Raw genomic sequence first — 18,310 nt, 5'->3', positions numbered from 1 at the left:
AGTGATAATGGTTCTCAGCAAGTATATCTCTACACATCTCCAGACTTGATTCACAAATGAAGTAGTGAAGGAATAAAAAAAAAGAAATGAGAAAGAAAGGAGGTATCACAGAAAGATGGTAGTGAATAGTAAACCCTACAGTTTTAGAGTCCCAGAAATGAGCACCTTGCTTAAATATTCAATACAGATAGAGGCACCTTGAATTTTACAATGCAGCTGTCACATGTCCTATTTCCATTTTGACAGCTCGGATGCTTTCACATAGATTGTGAAGCCTGATTCCCATTTTTATGCCTTCCAGGCATCTTGTTGTAGCCTGAGACCAGACTTTGTAACGGTAGTCGCTTACCTCCCGCCTTGCAGGCTGCTGTCCGTCACATATGTTAAATTAGTAATGAAATAACTAATGGTAGTGTGTTAAGCTCTGTAAAGTGCTTGTGAAGATGTTGGTGTCTGTAGGTGGGTGATTTCATAACTCCAGTGCCATTTAGCCCTTGTAGCTCTTAAAAGTAGGCTTATTTTGTATCATATTTGTATAAATTTTTAACACTGAATCTAAGAGAAAATGTGTTAACTCATCTCAGGCAACAATATCTTAGGTTTTTCCATGTTTCACTGCTAACAGCGTTGAGTGTTTTAGCATAGAATTTGCAAATACACAAAATGTGGTTAAGGAGCATCTGTGCTAATGGCACAAGGGCATCAAAGGTGTTCTAATGATTTACTTAAAATATTTTTAAATTCATATTTTACTTTAAATTTATAATTTATGTCATAGGGGTGTACTTTCAAAGTGACCTTATCAGCTAATAGAAAAAAGGATGAGAGAACTGACATATCTTCTTGCCATTATTGTCAGAAAATTAAGAAGATGCAACTTCCTGTTGAACATGTGACTATTCCATATATTTCATAGGGGTGTTAGGTGTTCAGGTAACAGGGTTGAGTGAATGTTGTGAGACTCTAAAATGTACAGTTTTCATAACCTATAATGAATGAGTTGTGGAAAAGGATGTTTCAAGCATGTGATGTTCAATAGATTCACAAATTAAGATTTGTGAAATATTGTAATGTTTATATTTCAGTGTAGGTGTAGTGAGCTGGGACTGAAAAAAAATAGTTATATTATTGTTTTAACATATTAATATGAAATATATATTGTATATGAAATATATAATGTGTGTCCGCTTCTGATCGACATGCCAACTAAATTCTTTCACTACACTAAGAAAAACCTACAGCTATTGTACAGCTTACAGCTTACATTTCTTACAGCTATTGCAGTAGTATGAATCCATTCACGTGTCCAGATGCACCGAAAAAACTGCGCTCAAAGCAAAGCACCACACCGGCACCAATCAGCTTAATGTGTCTAGACTTTTTGAAGGAGAATATGCTTTTAAAAGAGGCGTTTGTTTGTCTATAAACACCTCAGGAGGCGCAAGGCAGCATCTGTCTGCACCATGGACTCACAGTTTAACATCTGGTGGAGGCTCTCGCTACTGTAGAGGATAAATTCTTTATTTCACAGGATGCTGTTGAGATAAACAGAAAACACACACAGAGTTAAGACAAACAATCCATGAGTCCAAATGTATGGGTTTAGAAAGAGTCATCCACCCACCTGGCTATAAGATTGTGAATAGTGTTTATTTCAAATCTGCATTGAAGATCCATACTCTTAAGTGCTATATAAATGTATACAATTATTGCTATATAAAATTGTTATATTCCTCCTCTTATCTTAAGCAATAAGTTGTTATTTCTGTGTAAATATACTGTATAAAATTACTGATGCATACAAATTTTGTTATGTTTCTACTCTTATCTTAAGCAATAAGTTGATATTTCTGTGTTAATATACTGTATAACATTATTGATACATACAAACTTTGCTATGGTTTTACTCTTACCTTAAGCAATAAGATTAAAAAAATTTTAAATTATTGCTACATAAAATATTGATATAAACATTGTTGCTATTTTTATCCCTGTAATATGTAAGAAAGTGTTATATATAAATATATGAAATTATTGATGTCTAAAATTATTGGTATGTTTCTGCTATTATCTTAAGCAATACGGTGTTATTATATAAATATATAAAATTATTTCTATATACATTATCACTATAATAAATTATAGCTATGATCCTGAATTTATCTTAATTAAGAATGTGTTATTGCTATGTAAATATATAAACTATTGCTATGTTTCTGTTCTTATCTTAAGCAATAAGGTGTTATTGCCATGTAAATATATAAAATGATTTCTATAGAAATTAGTTCTATAAGAATTATTGCTTTGGCCCTATTCCTATCTTAAGCAATCAGATGTTAAGGTTATGTAAGTTGATCAAATTATTGCTGTAAATTTATTATACAGAATTATTGCTATGTTCCTGCTCTGATATTAAGCACTAATGTGTTATTATGTTATAAATGTTCCAATGTCCCTGATCTTAAATATTAAATGGCAATGGTTAAATTAAATCTTCATAGAACCAGTCGCAAAATCTCACAACTGAACGAAAGAAGGAAAGAAAGAAAGAAAGAAAGAGTACTAGCAATCAATTCCTTTATTGCCATCTCTGAAATGAATATAATGAACTGCAGCAATTCTTGGCCAGATATACAATATAATCAGCATATTAATGATATTTTGCCCGCTGTTCCACCACCACTGTTGGCCCCAGTGCATGAAACAAGCACAGACTCCAGATGGCGGATTGAATTCGGATTTGAGGAAACTAAAGTGCCAGCTTTTGGCTCAGATCTACCTGTTTTCACTGCAGGCAAGAACAAAATGAGAGAAAGAGTTGCAAGGGAAATAAGGAAGAAAGAGTAATACAGGAGGAGAGAAAAGAATAGAAGGGGGAAGAAAGTGAGAGACAGTTGCTATGGTTACTTCAGAAACAGACCACACCCCTATTAATAGTATCATTTGAGAATCCAACCAAAGTTGCACATCAACGCTACGTCGATATTTTGATACTATGCTAATTCATAACTTTAGGATGTTATATACCAGTCTGACCTCTCCAGCTAGGCAACTGATATTAAATAGATCTAACTTATAGCATATAGCAGAGGAGCGGAGTCGCCTCCAAGGAGAGACTTAAGTTTATCATCCATGGCTATGCTCCAAAACCTTCTTTTTTTACAGCTGAATGTTGTGCCAATTTGAGCTGCTGAGCCTTAACAATGCTGTTTGTCTTAATCATACAGAGCTACAGTACTTAAAGATAGCTATTACATCCAGTAATTATTCTACAATGTTACACAGCTTCACCCAGAATAGAACGGGTTCTCTTTCGAATCTTAAGGTTTCTTAAGGTTTCGTGTTGTCTCAGGAAGTTTTTCCTTTTTTTGTCACCTTGGGCTCTAAATCTACATCTGGATTTCTATAACGCTGCTCTGTGACAATGTCTGTTGATAAAAGCACTATATGAATAATGAATTGAATTGAAATTTACAGCTAGTTAGATAGCCATAGCTGATGTTTTGTTGACCTCTATGTTCAAGGTAACATGATTCATTTCAAAGTTTGAGTTGTCCAGTTTGAAAGCAATAATCTATTTTCTTTTTTTTTTTTTTGCTTCTCCCTCCAGAGAGTCATGGATCAAAGGTTTTGCTTTCTGAGGCAGTTCATGGTGTGAGGATAGATCTACAATGCAATATTTATAGCGCTCTGGTCAAGGCTGAAGAGTGACTTTAGAAGCTTGAAGGTATTTGTACTTTTCATTATTTTTTATTTTTATTTTTTACAGTTTTAGTTTTTACACCTCAACTAGCCAGCACTCCATTAAGTAAGAAATAAAACAGCTGGTGGCTAGCTGTTATAGCAAAATCAAGACATGATAATGAATAATTTATTAAATCATTTAATATTGATTCATTAAAGAACGACACATCACACTTTTTTAGTTATTCAATGTTACGTTTAATATTGTGAAACATCCATGGACAATTTTTTTTATCACTTACTTTATAGCAGCTATAATAAGCTTTTAGGATTTAATGAGCAAAAAAAAAAAAATTGCAGCTTGTCTAGTTACTGCATCTGCTAAATGCTGTGTTACTGAGAAAGTGCAAACTCCTCCTCTTTCCTAAAGACTTTCTTCTATAAATGTTATAATGTTATAATTAACATTTACTTTATGTATATATATTCAGACTTCATATAATTATTTCCTGTTTGGACCTTCATAGAGCATCTGCCATACAAGTCCCTGTGAATTAGCTGTTACTATAGAAACAATAATGTATTAGAAGGCATTAGTATCAATTTGCAATTAGATTGGAGCTACTGTCAGAGCGATGAAGTCAATAGAGAAAGTATCCACTAATCCTTCATTGTGACAAGTAAAGAATTTCTAATCAACTTATGTTCAATGGCTGTCACATTTACAATTATTCATCTGGCTGATACGTTCGAAATCCAAAGCAACTTAATACTGAGGAAATTCAGAGCAAGGGCATTAATACTTTAATTTAGTTCCATTTCTGAAAGATGGACTTTGACATACATGTATAAATATAATTAAATGTAATTAACAACATTTTCCCAGGTCAAGGACGCGAGTACTGGCTCTGGTCTGTTTTACTGTGCCTTGAGCATCCTATGAGTACAATCCTGAAAGGAACCTTGCTATGTGAGCTAGCTATATAAACACTACACTGCTGTGCCGGAGATATTTCAGAAGATTTGGGCTTTGACTGACAGCGGGGGTCTGAGCTGTTATCAGGCGTGATGGCGTGTTTTGTTCTGCTCGCTGGTGAGATTTGGTCTCCCGTGGCATTCTATTTGGCCCAGGCAAAAGCAACACACTCTCTCAGCATGTCACTGGAGCGACAAGAGGCTCAATATACATGCATGATTGACAGGTGAGAATGGTGTAGAGGCTGATCGCACAGATTTCAGTGAGGTTGGCCGCATAGTAACCATGCGTAAGGGAGAAAAAAACAGCATTGTGACTGCTGATGTACAGATTTGCTGATGTACAGATACATTTCACATGTGACTCTGTGAGTAATATGTGATTACATGTGAAAAACACGTGAAAACGCATTCCACCATGTTATTCCCTGAAACCGCACATTCAAACATCATGTCATGTGACATCATGTGAATAATGTGATATAATTCAAAACAACACATGAAAAATGAACATGAAAACAAACAGATCATGTGTAAAAATCACATGTGAAAATAAACAAATCATATGTAAAAAAAAATTGTGAAATTTGATTTTTTTTTTCACATGATTCATATACAGTATTTTGTACCTGTTCATTTTTCACACGATTCATTTATTTTCACATTTGATTTTTTAAATGCATGATTCATGTGTATGTGTGACAAAATGTGCAAAACATAATAACACATCAATTATCTAAAAACCATGTATGTAAATTCTATAAAGCCATATATCAAGATTTTGCTGTGTTTCTATTTAGAAAAAATATCACAATGTTACTGAAATTATAATATTTATATATAATAATTATAACACTGTAAAAATCAGTCAAAATGATCCATGTTTAAACTTGTGCCACAAAAATTCTCAACTATTTTTCAGTCTTACTATTCTTGAATAAGAAGTATTAACATAATAGAGTACAATTTTTGACTGGTTTGTCATAAATGATTAAATAAAAGCAGTTCTTGGTCGTGAGCTCTGCTGAAAGCATAATTTAAAAAATTCACTGCTTGTCCTTCATGGCCAAACATCTTCAACAGAATCTATTCATGCTCTTCATCCTTTGTTGCTTGCAGGAATGTTCTGTTTTTTCAAAACCTCTATGCTGTCACTATATCAGCCTGTTAGCAGCAAGCTTTGAAAGGTCCATGAATGTAGGAATGTGCATCTAATGTATTGCTGTACAGAAATTCATTCTGGGTTTTATTTCATCTACATGAAATATGTTGAAGTACAGCATTAATTTTCAGTTCGATATCAGCCCTGGTACATTTGGAGGTGACTGATGACCTGTGTTCTTTGTGTATTATGTTATTATCTTTATTACATAATTGATATTGTTAATGCATGTTTGCCATTTTCAATTTGCTGTATAATTTGTCGTTTGTGTCTGTAGTACTCCTGAGTGGCTCTGTATGCATGTTGTGGTTCTCTGAGCTCAGTCTATTTCGCACACGTTTCTGCTTAGTTGGTTGAATCTTAGTCTTGCATCATTTAGATCACTGTCAGCTTCTTTAAGGCCCTGTTCAGACTTTATATTAACATTCTTCTCTGGTGGTCCAAGCACAAATGGACAGCTGGGAGTCAAGAGCACAAAATTGGCCATGCATTCTGGATGCTAGGGATGCCATACTCTCTCACTGGCCTCTCAATCAGATCAACACTGGCCAATCACTGGTGTCTGTGAGCTCATGTATGCAGAAGGGGACAGATAGCGCTTTTCTCCAATGTGCACTATGTTGCTCTGTGACGCACCATATGCAGCAGTTTGAAAACGTGTGGTTGGCTGGATTCACATGTCTCAGAGGACGCACATGCTTCCCCAACCCCTAGTTAGTAGCTGTCATGTGACAGGAGCGTTAGCTAGTGGGTGGACATGAAATAGGCGTCATCATCAATTTAAACCAGTTCTGTGGTTGCATGACACGGATTACATGGTTGCGTGACATCCGATAACCTTAGCATATGGAAAGGGAATAATTCAACAAACCACCATCCTTCTTCTGAACACAGTGAGCACATAGCTGGTGTCCTTCTTTACCTTACAGGGGAGGTATCTTAAACCTGTTCACAATTAATGAGGCCACATTCATTCCAGACCAACTCTCAAGTGGTCTGAGTGATGCAATTACAAAATGCATTTAAGCCCATTCAGACTTGCACTTACCGCTGTCCACTTGTGATCATATCACCCGAGACAGATGTTAAGGCAATGCCTGGATGGTCCAGCATCTAAAAGACCTAGGCTTGGGTGGATTTTTTCCTTGCTTTATGTATAAAAGCATCTGCCAGATGAGTAAATGTAAATCTAAATGTTTTATTGTACTTTAATCCACATGGATAAAGTAGTGATGCCAGTTTAATCTGAATATTACATATTTTTAAGACTTCATGAACATAATGACTAGATTTATATATAGAATTATACAAGATCATCCAAAGGAGTCATTCATGCTTGTACAGTACATTCACTATAAAGCAGGTCTATAATACTGTACATCGCCCTAAAACTCTGGAATAGTTTCACAAAATGTTTTTAAATTCAGGTTAAAAAGACTTTGTTAACCTTGCATACTCAAAGCTATTCTGTATTTTATTTTATTACATATATTTTTTGTTAGTTGATACATTAATGATGGTAGATCATTCATTATGAATTCATGAATGCACTTTATCAAAAAAAAAAATCTTTGACAATCAAATGATTAATTTGACTTTTAATAATTTAAATCAAATTATTAATTATTCATTACTTCCTAAGACAAGACTAATATAAAGCCATTATAAAGTCATTTTGATAATCCTAAGCAATTAATAAATGAATACTTAGTAAAATTATTATAAATGATATTGTCTTCCCTTGGCTGATCGTCCTTATTTAAACATGCACTAGTCCTTCTCTTACAAATAACATGGAGAGCTCTGGGGAAAGTGATGAGACATAATAACTGTGTGATCAAAGCAAAAGTTTTGTACACATGAGAAAAAAAATGTCTGTGTTTACGTCTTTTCTGTCAGTTATATTACAGACAGACCATATATTTACTGCCCAAAAGCACAAACTGACAGATTCAATTGCAAAAAGGCAGTGCCACCTGATTCTATTGTCCAAAAGAAATAAACATCTATAAATCTGGGAGCTATTTTTTTTTTCCAAAGAAAAATAAATCTGCTGTCTGCAAAGGGGACCATGGATGCTGAATTAGATACCTTTTGCTGGACAGATCATGCAGTTATTATTATGATGATGGTGATGATGATGAATTTTATTATTAATTACTATTATTATTATTATTAGTAGTAGTAGTAGTAGTACAACATACATAACACATTTCATACATTTAATATTAGCTGTGACAGAAAAAAGAAAATTATAACTAAAAAAAATAAAGAATTACAAATAATTCATTATATTATGATACAGTAAATGTACATTAATTAAAATAATGCAGTGTAAAAGTAACTTTTAAACATAAACATAAGGTGAAACCATTTTGTGTGAAAGTATTTTGCGTATATAGCTTTATAACTGTGTTATAACAGTGTTATTACTGGTCCATAGATTGAGACAAACATCATAGTGCATAGAGACTAATAATCCACAGCCCAGAGTCATGGGAAAAATGGAGGAAGTTGTCCCAGGTTTCTTCAACAAAATATGTTGACCTGACTATGCAGCCATTCATCGTTAAATTGGAATTAATTAATTGGTTTAATTCTGCTTCTATAAAGCAATTTAACACCAATTAGAAAGCATAATCTAGTAAATTTTCAACAAAAAAAGCTTTTCATTGTTATAGCTATAATAAAACCAGCCATTATTATCATGAAAAGCTTGAGGCTTGTTGTTTCTTTGCCCACTTTCTATCAACACAACAAAGTGTTATGAAGAAACAGCAGCCGCGGGGGCCAAATTGTCAATATTCAGCAGAAATGAATTTAAAGACGAAAGCAATTTCAGGCTACCAGTCTAGGGGAAAGAAGAGAACGGCGCGATCTTGTTCTTGGCTGTTCTTTCTATTGTGTCTCACTGGGCCAATATGAACAATATCCTGAAGCTTTTTATGCTAATTTGCGACACAAGTTTGAGGTGCACAGGAGGAAATCAACTTAATGAACAAATGCTTGTGCTTGGCCTCCTTTAATTACTGTATATGTGACAATTAGCCTGCACAAGCACACATTAATTAGAAGCCTTGTTGCCTTTAAAGTAATGCAGACTTTCATAACTGCTTTGGTGTTATTATAGGAATATGTCAGGACACCCTGTATGAACTGAAATGCCTGAAACGTCTTTGGCTTTAATGTTAGTGTCTAATGTTTCAACTAGCATAAGCTGATATTATATCCTTTTGGACAGGATATCTTCCCTTAATGCACACAGGGTACAGAAAACACTGACATTTTTTTTTAACTCACGCAATCTCAGAGGGTTTCTAAAGAGCAAGAGCAATTTTTTGGGTTATAAATGAATAACTAGGAAAAACTAGGATTGCCTAACCCACCCTCCATCCTAACCATTTAATTTCATATATGACTTGGCTAGTGCCAATAATACACATTTGCAAATCAAGGTGTATTGTTGTAGGAAAATAAGCATGAAGCAGAGTTACTCTTACCACCCAGAAGTGTTTTATTCCTCTTATATCACAGCAAGTTACCAGTGATTACATTGTCCTTTATTAATTAAAGGACAACATGTCTTATCAGTTTATAGTTATGTTTAATATTATGGAATGTCCACGAAAAACGTTAGTTCCTGTCGGAAAACTTAAAGTTATAGCTTTACCTCTGACAGTTACAAAGCACTGATACTGGAGACTCCTTCCAAAAATGCTAAATAAACATCTCCTTAGAGTGAGTCTCGCATCTCCTGTAAGCAATGTCTCTTTAGAGTGAATCTCGCATCTCCTGTAGCAATGTTTGCATGTGGCAGTACAGCAAGATAGCAACATGTAACATTTGTCTTACAATAAAGTCATAGTTGTGGGCTAACATTAGCAAGGGTGTTCATTTCTATTAGTAGTTACTTCCTTACCTTCATAGTTGTTTATGTATGATGAAGCATACAGTCTGACGCCTTTCTCCAGCTAACAAAAAGAGCTTTGCAAATGTTCTTACAGCTATGATGAATGTTGTTGACGTTCATTTTCAGGAGCTCCTGCAGACACCGGGTGTAAAATTTAACGAGCCGGAAGCAGAATTGCAGCTTCGCTTATAACGCAGAAGTGTTTGTGCAAGTAGCCCATTGCACACATTTTAAAAAATTCTTTTAAGTGAAGTGTCTACGATACAACAATAACAAATTAGAGCAAGTGCATTAAAAAAATAACAGGAACTAAACAGTTGTTTGTGGACGTTCCACAACATTAAATATCATTCATGTAATTCTTTAATAGATAAAAAATATTTATTGGTTGGCAAATTGCTGTGGTATGAGAGGATTAAAACTGTTCGGGATTCTATAATTGGAAAATAATCAACTTTGTGATGGTAATAGTAACTTACTGTAACTCCTATTAATATATTTAATATTTACTACTACTGTATAGTAGTGTTCAGTGTTTAGAATCCTGCCAAACTGCACGTCTTGTCTTTTCGACTTATGTTGTGCCTACCTTTACACACACACACACACACACACACACACACATACACACACACAAGGCTCTGGAGGGACACAGGTTTCTTCTTTTGTATATATATAAAGGATGAGATCCCCATATAAGGATGAGATGATGGTAAAGTTGCTGTTCTTTGTGGAATGAGAAGCAACAGACAGCTAATTTAGATAATGATACATTTTTAAAACACATAATGATCCCATTACAAGACCGAGAATTAGATGGCTAACATGCAGGCGAACACCTTCTTTCAGCATTCCTTGCTGTTAAACTTTAATATATTTCCTGAAACACCACCATAATTTCAGACATTACAACCTTTGTAAAGGATTCTGTCTGCCTGAGTGTGAAACTGTATGCAACGTATTGCATGTCAGTGCAGCACCACGGAGGCACCGTAGCCTTCCCATCAGACGGCTGCTAAAAATAGGTAAATCCCTCCTCTCCTCCCTTCCTCTCTCTCCTTCACCCCCTTCCCCTCTCTTACCCCCCTTCCTTTTTCCGTCCTTCACAGCTAATATGGATCATGTTCTCCTTGTTTTTGCCCTCTTCTCTCACTTGGTATTCAATTTGGTGTAAATTCACTGTGCTTTAATCTTTCTGAGGAGCATTTTTTCCCCTCAGTGGAGGGCTTGTAGCCACTCACCCTGTTTCATTCATAAGCAGTGGAGGTCCAGGTGCATGACTAAAATCAGATCTGTCAATCCATTATATTTCAATTATATATAATAAGCAGGAGTAATTAAGGAATTTGTGGTGTAAAAAAAACTTTCGTTAACATTGTTAATAATAGTGAGGCTAAGCTCCACCTTCACAGCTCTAAAATGTGTGGATTAGTAAATGGAAGTATGTTGGTGATCTCACCATTTTAACTCTCAGATGTTTTATTTAGCATGACTATGGTCAGATTGATTTAGACACGAATTCTAGTTAAACCTAGTAACACACTATGGTCAGATATTATAAAACAAATACATATTAAAATATAATTTGATAAAAAGGCTAATTTACTTGCAGTAAATAAGCTGTAAAGCAGTAATGTTGATGTAAGAGCAAGTTAAGTGTGGTCCACAATGTGTAATTTTAGATGATTTAACATATTTCTCTTCTGTTTTAGCATGTATTTAGCAAAACAGGCCAAAAAGTCAAGATAAACCAAAAAGGATGTTATTAATTTAAAATTGCTTAATTCACATTTAATCAATTTAGCATTTTGTTTAAACTTTATTTTTATGTATGAAAAGCAAGAGCAGAAATTTTCATAGGTCATTAGATCTACACTATATGGCCAATAAGTATGTGGACACCTGACCATCACAACTATGTTTAAACATTTAAAAACCATAGGCATTAACAGAGAGTTGGTCCCCCCTTTGCTGTTATAATAACCTTCACTCTTCTGGGAAGGCTTTCCACTAGATTTTGGAGCGTGGCTGAGGGGATTTGTGTTCATTCAGTGACAAGAGCATTAGCGAGGTCAGGCAGTGATGTTGGTGAGGAGGTCTGGGGTGCAGCTGGTGCTCCAGTTCATCCCAAAGGTGTTCAGTGGTGTTGAGGTCAGGGCTCTGTGCAGCCCCCTCGAGTTCTTCCACTCCAACCTTAACACACCATGTCTTCATGGAGAGCTCTTTGTGCACAGGGGTATTGTCATACTGGAACAGGTTGTCATACAAAGACATCCTATACTATACAGTGTGTTTACAACTTTGTGGCAACAGTTTGGGGAATAACCATATATGAGTGTGATGGTCAGGTGTCCACAAACCTTTGGCCATATAGTGTATCTGAAAGCAGCGAAACACGATGATATTAATCATTTATGGATGTGTCAACTATAGAATGGTAAACCCTTGATTAGCTTTGGAAATTTCCAACAACCCAGAGAAAAGAAAACTAGCTGAACTTCATGTTGAAACATAAGTGCATCAATATGCAATACCACTTGAGACACATTTGCTCATAGAATGTTTTTCATTTTTACTATTTTTTTACTAATTTAAAATAATAATGACCGTATTAACAAGTAAGGAATAAAATATGACAGATTGTGCTGATATAGGAAAATAATTACCACCCCAAAATTGATTAGTTTCCAACAATGTAATTAAACCACTACATCATACTTCTTACCCACTTATAGTTACATATAATGTTGTGGAATGACTGCAAAACAAGTTAGCTCCTGTTATCAGCAGCTGTAAACAGTCATTCAGGCTCTTACCAGCCTCTCTGTTTCTCTCTCTTGAAGGTAATAAGACAAAAAAAATGCAGCTTGTCATGCCCTGGCTTTATAATGCTGTCTAAGGGTCAAGGTCAGAGCTATTGAGAGAAAATGGCACTGAGTCAAAAAACCTTACTCAGTTTAATTCCATTTTATGTATATAGCACGTTCAACAATAGATTCTGCACAAAGCAGCTTTACAGATTTAGATCGCTAATGAACAAACTAGAGGAAACAGTGGCTAGGAAAATCTCCCTGAGACAACATGACAAAGAAACCTGGAGAACCTGGAACCCAACTTCTTTGCTAGAGGGATTATAGAGAATTGTAAAGACAAACAGCACTAAATGTGTTGAAAGGATGTTCAGTATGAGCAGATTGCCAGTCATTAGAGCACTGATACAGTTTCTTCTCATCCTCCTTATAAAATTACAACTGCTAAAACAAATGATCTGTTTCTGCAGCATCCCATATGTTTGGAAATACTTCTCCAACATCATTTTCTTAAGTCTGAGAGTTTACTTCTGCTTTTATGAATTCTTAACAGCTGCACCAATGAGGTGTTGTATACTAGGCCTCAGTAATGTATCTTTTTGTTTCCCATCTGTTATCCATCCCTTACAGCTTGCAATTTTCGTGTACATAAAATTGTCGGTTCAGGAAGAAGATAAATGAGTACAATGTAAAAAAAAAAAAAAAGTGCCCAACCCTGGTCCTGGAGACAAGCACATTTAGTGTTTTCTCTGATCCCGACACATCTGATTCAACTAATCAGCTAATTAACAGCCCTTCCTGAGTTCATGTGGGTTAGAGCAGGGAAAAATTAAATTCAGGGATAGGGGGTACTCCAGGACCAAGGTTGGGAAGCTAACTAAACCAAATTCTTCTGACCACTCCATTGGAGCAGCGCTCAGATGGGTCCTATCTTTCGAAAATGAAAAAAAATTGTACAAGATAAGTTTGTTTGTGAACAGTCCAACCAGAGCAGAGCAGTGCATGGCCCCCTCCCTTACTGTGCTGTCCAGGTTAGATTAGTGTTTGATCCCCTCTCTTACTGTGCTGTCCAGATCAGATTAGTGCTTGGGCCTCTCTCTTACTGTGCCGTACAGGTCAGATTAGTGTTTGATCCCCTCTCTTACTGTGCTGTCCAGGTCAGATTAGTGCTTGGTCCCCTCTCTTACTGTGCCGTCCAGGTCAGATTAGTGCTTGGTCCCCTCTCTTACTGTGCCGTCCAGGTCAGATTAATGCTTGGTCCCCTCTCTTACTGTGCCGTCCAGGTCAGATTAGTGCTTGGCCCCCTCTCTTACTGTGCTGTACAGGTCAGATTAGTGCTTGGCCCCCTCTCTTACTGTGCTGCCCAGGTCAGATTAGTGCTTGGTCCCCTCTCTTACTGTGCTGCCCAGGTCAGATTAGTGCTTGGTCCCCTCTCTTACTGTGCTGTCCAGGTCAGATTAGTGCTTGGTCCCCTCTCTTACTGTGCTGTCCAGGTCAGATTAGTGCTTGGTCCCCTCTCTTACTGTGCTGTCCAGGTCAGATTAGTGCTTGGTCCCCTCTCTTACTGTGCTGTCCAGGTCAGATTAGTGCTTGGTCCCCTCTCTTACTGTGCTGTCCAGGTCAGATTAGTGCTTGATCCCCTCTCTTACTGTGCTGTCCAGGTCAGATTAGTGCTTGGTCCCCTCTCTTACTGTGCTGTCCAGGTCAGATTAGTGCTTGGCCCCCTCTCTTACTGTGCTGCCCAGGTCAGATTAGTGCTTGGTCCCCTGTCTTACTGTGCTGTCCAGGTCAGATTAGTGCTTGGTCCCCTCTCTTACTGTGCTGTCCAGGTCAGATTAGTGTTTGGGCCCCCTCCTTTTCTCACAGGACACCACATTGAAGGGGAACAGTCTTCCAGTCTCTACATTTCTCTTCTGACCTCTGTGCCATCAAAACTCAGCTCTTTTGAGCTCGCCATCTCAAAGTCCTTTTCCAGCAAATCTTTCAGTTCAACATAGCATTTCCATCAAACTTGACTCATTATCACCACTACATCAAAGTCCACCAGCACCAATCAATGGCTAGCTTGACTTTGCAGATCACATCCCATTGATTTTGTCTGCACAACGTCAGATCAGGCTATATCTGTCAGAATATGCAGCACAACTCATCGTCCAGGCTCTCTCCATCTCAAAGCATGAAAACGGCAACTCTACCTACCTATCTATTACAACACTGCACAGGGTATCCGTAGGAATGTTGGCTTCCTTTTACAGGCTAATGTGACCTTTTTACATGGGTTTTTAGACACTTCACATGTTACATATTTTTCACATTTTTATTTTTCCACATGATTTCCAAGTCACATTTTCACTTGTGATTTTTAAACAAGTCATTTATTTTCATGTGATTTTTTCACATGATTCATTTGTTTTCACATGTAATTTTTTTCACATGACTCCTTTATTTTCACACATTTTCACACGCAAACCTTTCACATGTAGTATGTGTCTATTTATCCACAAGATTTTTTTTATCTGATTTGTTTATTTTCACATGATTTTTTTTTTTGCAATTCAATTATTTTCACATGTTCATTTTCCACATGTGCTTTTATTAATCACATTATTTACATGATGTCACATACTTTAATTGAGTTCACCTGCCATTTCAGGGCATAACATATTGACATGCACGTTCACAGTCATGTATCACGTATTGTGGGGGGAAAAAAACCTGATCTCATGTGAAATGCATGTGATTTTTCCATAAGGGGTGGGCTTCTGCCTCGGCTTTTTGTTCCCTCCTAGACAATTTTACATTTCTACAGTCGTGGAGCTTTCCTTTATGGCAACCCTGTGCCAGTCGATAATCCAAAAAGCTTCAAATCTGTGGATGTTACGCCCCTCTGTTTATCTGCCTCCACTGCCTTCATAAACTCCTTTATACTTGCAAATTGAGTAACCAATAGCACTTCACCTACCTACATGGAGCCTATTCTCCATCGTGACCAATACAGTCTCAGGATTGTACCTGGTGATACCACCTGGTAGTAAAAAGTCTAAAACTGGATTCGTTTGTGGTTCTGATATAGTGGAACAAACTGCCTGACTTATTTTGCTTGGTAGATCTCCAGAGTATTTGAAATCAGATGTATGAAAGTATTCTGTGGTTACCTGTGGATCAGGCATGCATCTGTGTGTGAGAAAAAGAGAAAGACGGAAACTTGTTTTGTCTCCTGAGACCACTTTCTCTCTCTCTCTCTCTCTCTCTCTCTCTCTCACACCGTGGTATGATCTGAAATAACCTTACTGATTCTCCTTATTTTTCTTTCACTCTCTCCTCCAGTCAAACACCTTTTCGCTCAACTCGACTCATTCCTTTCTTACTGTAATCGTATGCATTCAAGACCCAAAGTTTTGTAAGAAGACATGAATGCACAGTGGATGAATGAGAGAACTCTTCTTACCTGCTGGAGGAGTTCTTCGCTTTGTAGTAATTTCCCACAAGAGCTCGCTAAATGAAAGGAATATTTTAATCTTCACTTTTCTTGCAGGTGGTTAAAAAGAAGATGATCTTCACAATCGTGTCCCGAAGCTCACACTTCAGGACCTACAGAACCTGCAGATCTTTTTTTCCACTTTCATTCTTCCTCCTTTTCCTTTCCTCTGTGTTGTGATTCCCTTCTTTCGTTCTGTCTTCGGTGGTCCAAGCAACTGCTTTGTGGAGTGTAAGAATGTGCTTCTGAAGCTCTCTCTCTCTCTGTGTATGTGTGTGTATGTGTGTGCTCTCTCTTTCTTTCTGCCTCTGTCTCTCTCTCTCTCTCTCAGTTCCTCTTTCTGTCTCTCACTGGTTTGTTCAAGCTCCCATCCAGGCATCCAGACTCCCTGCAGCTGACAGGAGGAGAGAGGAAACACACACACAGTGCAAACACAGGAGGACGATGAATCCATTCATCAAGGATACAGACCTCTGTAAACATGTTGAATCTTCAATATTTCACTGACATTTGGTTGAAAAATTGTGACCAATGTTAAGCTTTTACAAATGGATATAGTTGGTCCCCCCTCCTTTATATAAAATGATGGTTTAGTCGAGATCGAGAGAAAGAGAGAGAGAGAGAGAGAGAGGGAGAGAGTGGGAGATAAGGGGGTTTTGGTGATAGCTGAACTGGAATAGGCTGATTGGATATTAAAAAAATAATGAGACTTGTTAATCTTAATAATAAAATTGTTGGCACAGGATGGTAATTTGAAACGTATTGTAAAATTAGGATTCTGCTAGTGCAAAAATAAATTACAATTAGATTACACAACACTGATACAAAATTAGGATGTAATAATCTCACGAAAATTCTAAACCCCATTACCCTGTTACTACCACACACACACACACTCACACACACACACACCAAATCCATCATGATGCTAAATGGCAGTCTCTCGGATAAGGCTGACATTTAGATCCCTGCTGGCTTTTTCAATTAAAGAGACTGACATTATGTACGAGAGGAGGACTGCAGAGGCTGTCAGGCTCACACACGCACACACACACACACACATATACTCTCTCTATTGTTCTTATACACAGACTCATACCGTAACACACCAAGTCCCCAACAGACCTAAACCCCTCTAACAGCCTCACTACTTAAATTTAACCTTGGTATTAAGTAAATAATTGTGTTTCTTTGCTTAAGCTGAAGGTCTGAATATAACTGCCTCTGTGGTTAGTTATATCATCAGTATAGGGCTTTCAACCCAATGCAGAAACAGTAATTTGTCTATTATTCTAGTTTAATGTTAGTAAATATTAATGTTATTTATGTTAGTAAATTTTAGCTTTAAGCACTTAATCGTATGTTACTTTGTCCAGTTAAATAGCTTTGTACTATTTACTATAACCATTACTCAGTGGTAACTCAGTGATGAAGGCTCTGTGCTATTGACCAGAAGTTGTCAAGACTTCCAGAGAGTCAGTCTTGGGTCTGTGAGTAAGGCCCTTAACCTTCATGTGTTTGACTTTGGATTGCTTTCTGCCTCACTTATAAATGCCAGGCTGAAGAAGTCAACTGAGTCACATGTGATATTGGAGAATTGTTACATGTTGTAGAGTACTGTAATCATTTATGCATTCCTGATTCAGAGCATTGGTACTACCTACAGTATGTGTGAATCAAAATCACTGAGAATATACAGACATCAAGATCTAAGGAACTATTGTGGGCTATAAATACAACTAAAACGTGTTTATATAACCTGAACTAATGCATTTAAAACCACAACCTACTGTGTGCCTTGCGGCTGAACATCAAGATGGCTCCTGGTGTTTGGATCATGGTGCAAACCTGACTGGATCCTGGTTTTTGGGCCATGGTGTAAACCTGATGTGTTCGGGTCATGTTGTAGACCTGACTGTCTTCTGGTTTTCAAGCCATTGTGTAAATCTGACTGGCCATGGTTCGGGCTATGGCATAGATCTGACTGGCTCCTGGTTTTCACGTCATGGTACAGACCAGTCTGGCTATTTGTGTTCAGATCATTGGGTAGACTGTTCTTGCTCTTGGTGTTCTAGTAATTGTGTAAACCTGACTGGCTCCTGGTGTTCCAGTCATTGTGTAAACCTGAGTTGTTCTTGGCGTTCTGGTCATTGTGTAAACCTGACTGGCTCCTCATGTTCCAGTCATTGTGTAAATTTGACTGGCTGGTGATGATCGGATCATGGTGTAAACCTGACTGGCTCCTGGTGTTCTAGTCATTGTGTAAACCTGACTTGTTCTTGGCGTTCTGG

The 18,310-nt window shown here is 37.0% G+C and overlaps 1 protein-coding gene across 2 annotated transcripts in view; it reads right to left on the bottom strand.

The window, feature by feature from the left end:
- Positions 1-16,882, bottom strand: part of disp3 (dispatched RND transporter family member 3) — a 41,345-nt gene extending 24,463 nt beyond the window's left edge. The window contains exons 1-2 of one of the 2 annotated variants that reach the window (XM_053236475.1): positions 15,990-16,882; positions 1,474-1,535 (exon numbers count right to left, since the gene is read on the bottom strand). The gene's annotated coding sequence lies outside the window, so the exon portion shown is untranslated. The remainder of the gene's footprint in view (positions 1-1,473; positions 1,536-15,989) is intronic. The other variant, XM_026925905.3, reaches the window with a different exon arrangement.
- Between the last annotated feature and the right edge of the window lie 1,428 nt (positions 16,883-18,310).

Source organism: Pangasianodon hypophthalmus, chromosome 8 (genome assembly GCF_027358585.1).
Source record: "Pangasianodon hypophthalmus isolate fPanHyp1 chromosome 8, fPanHyp1.pri, whole genome shotgun sequence".
In the NCBI taxonomy this organism is placed as follows: domain Eukaryota; kingdom Metazoa; phylum Chordata; class Actinopteri; order Siluriformes; family Pangasiidae; genus Pangasianodon; species Pangasianodon hypophthalmus.
Note: the sequence above shows the minus strand (reverse complement) of the source record. Positions and strands in the feature narration are given on the sequence as shown.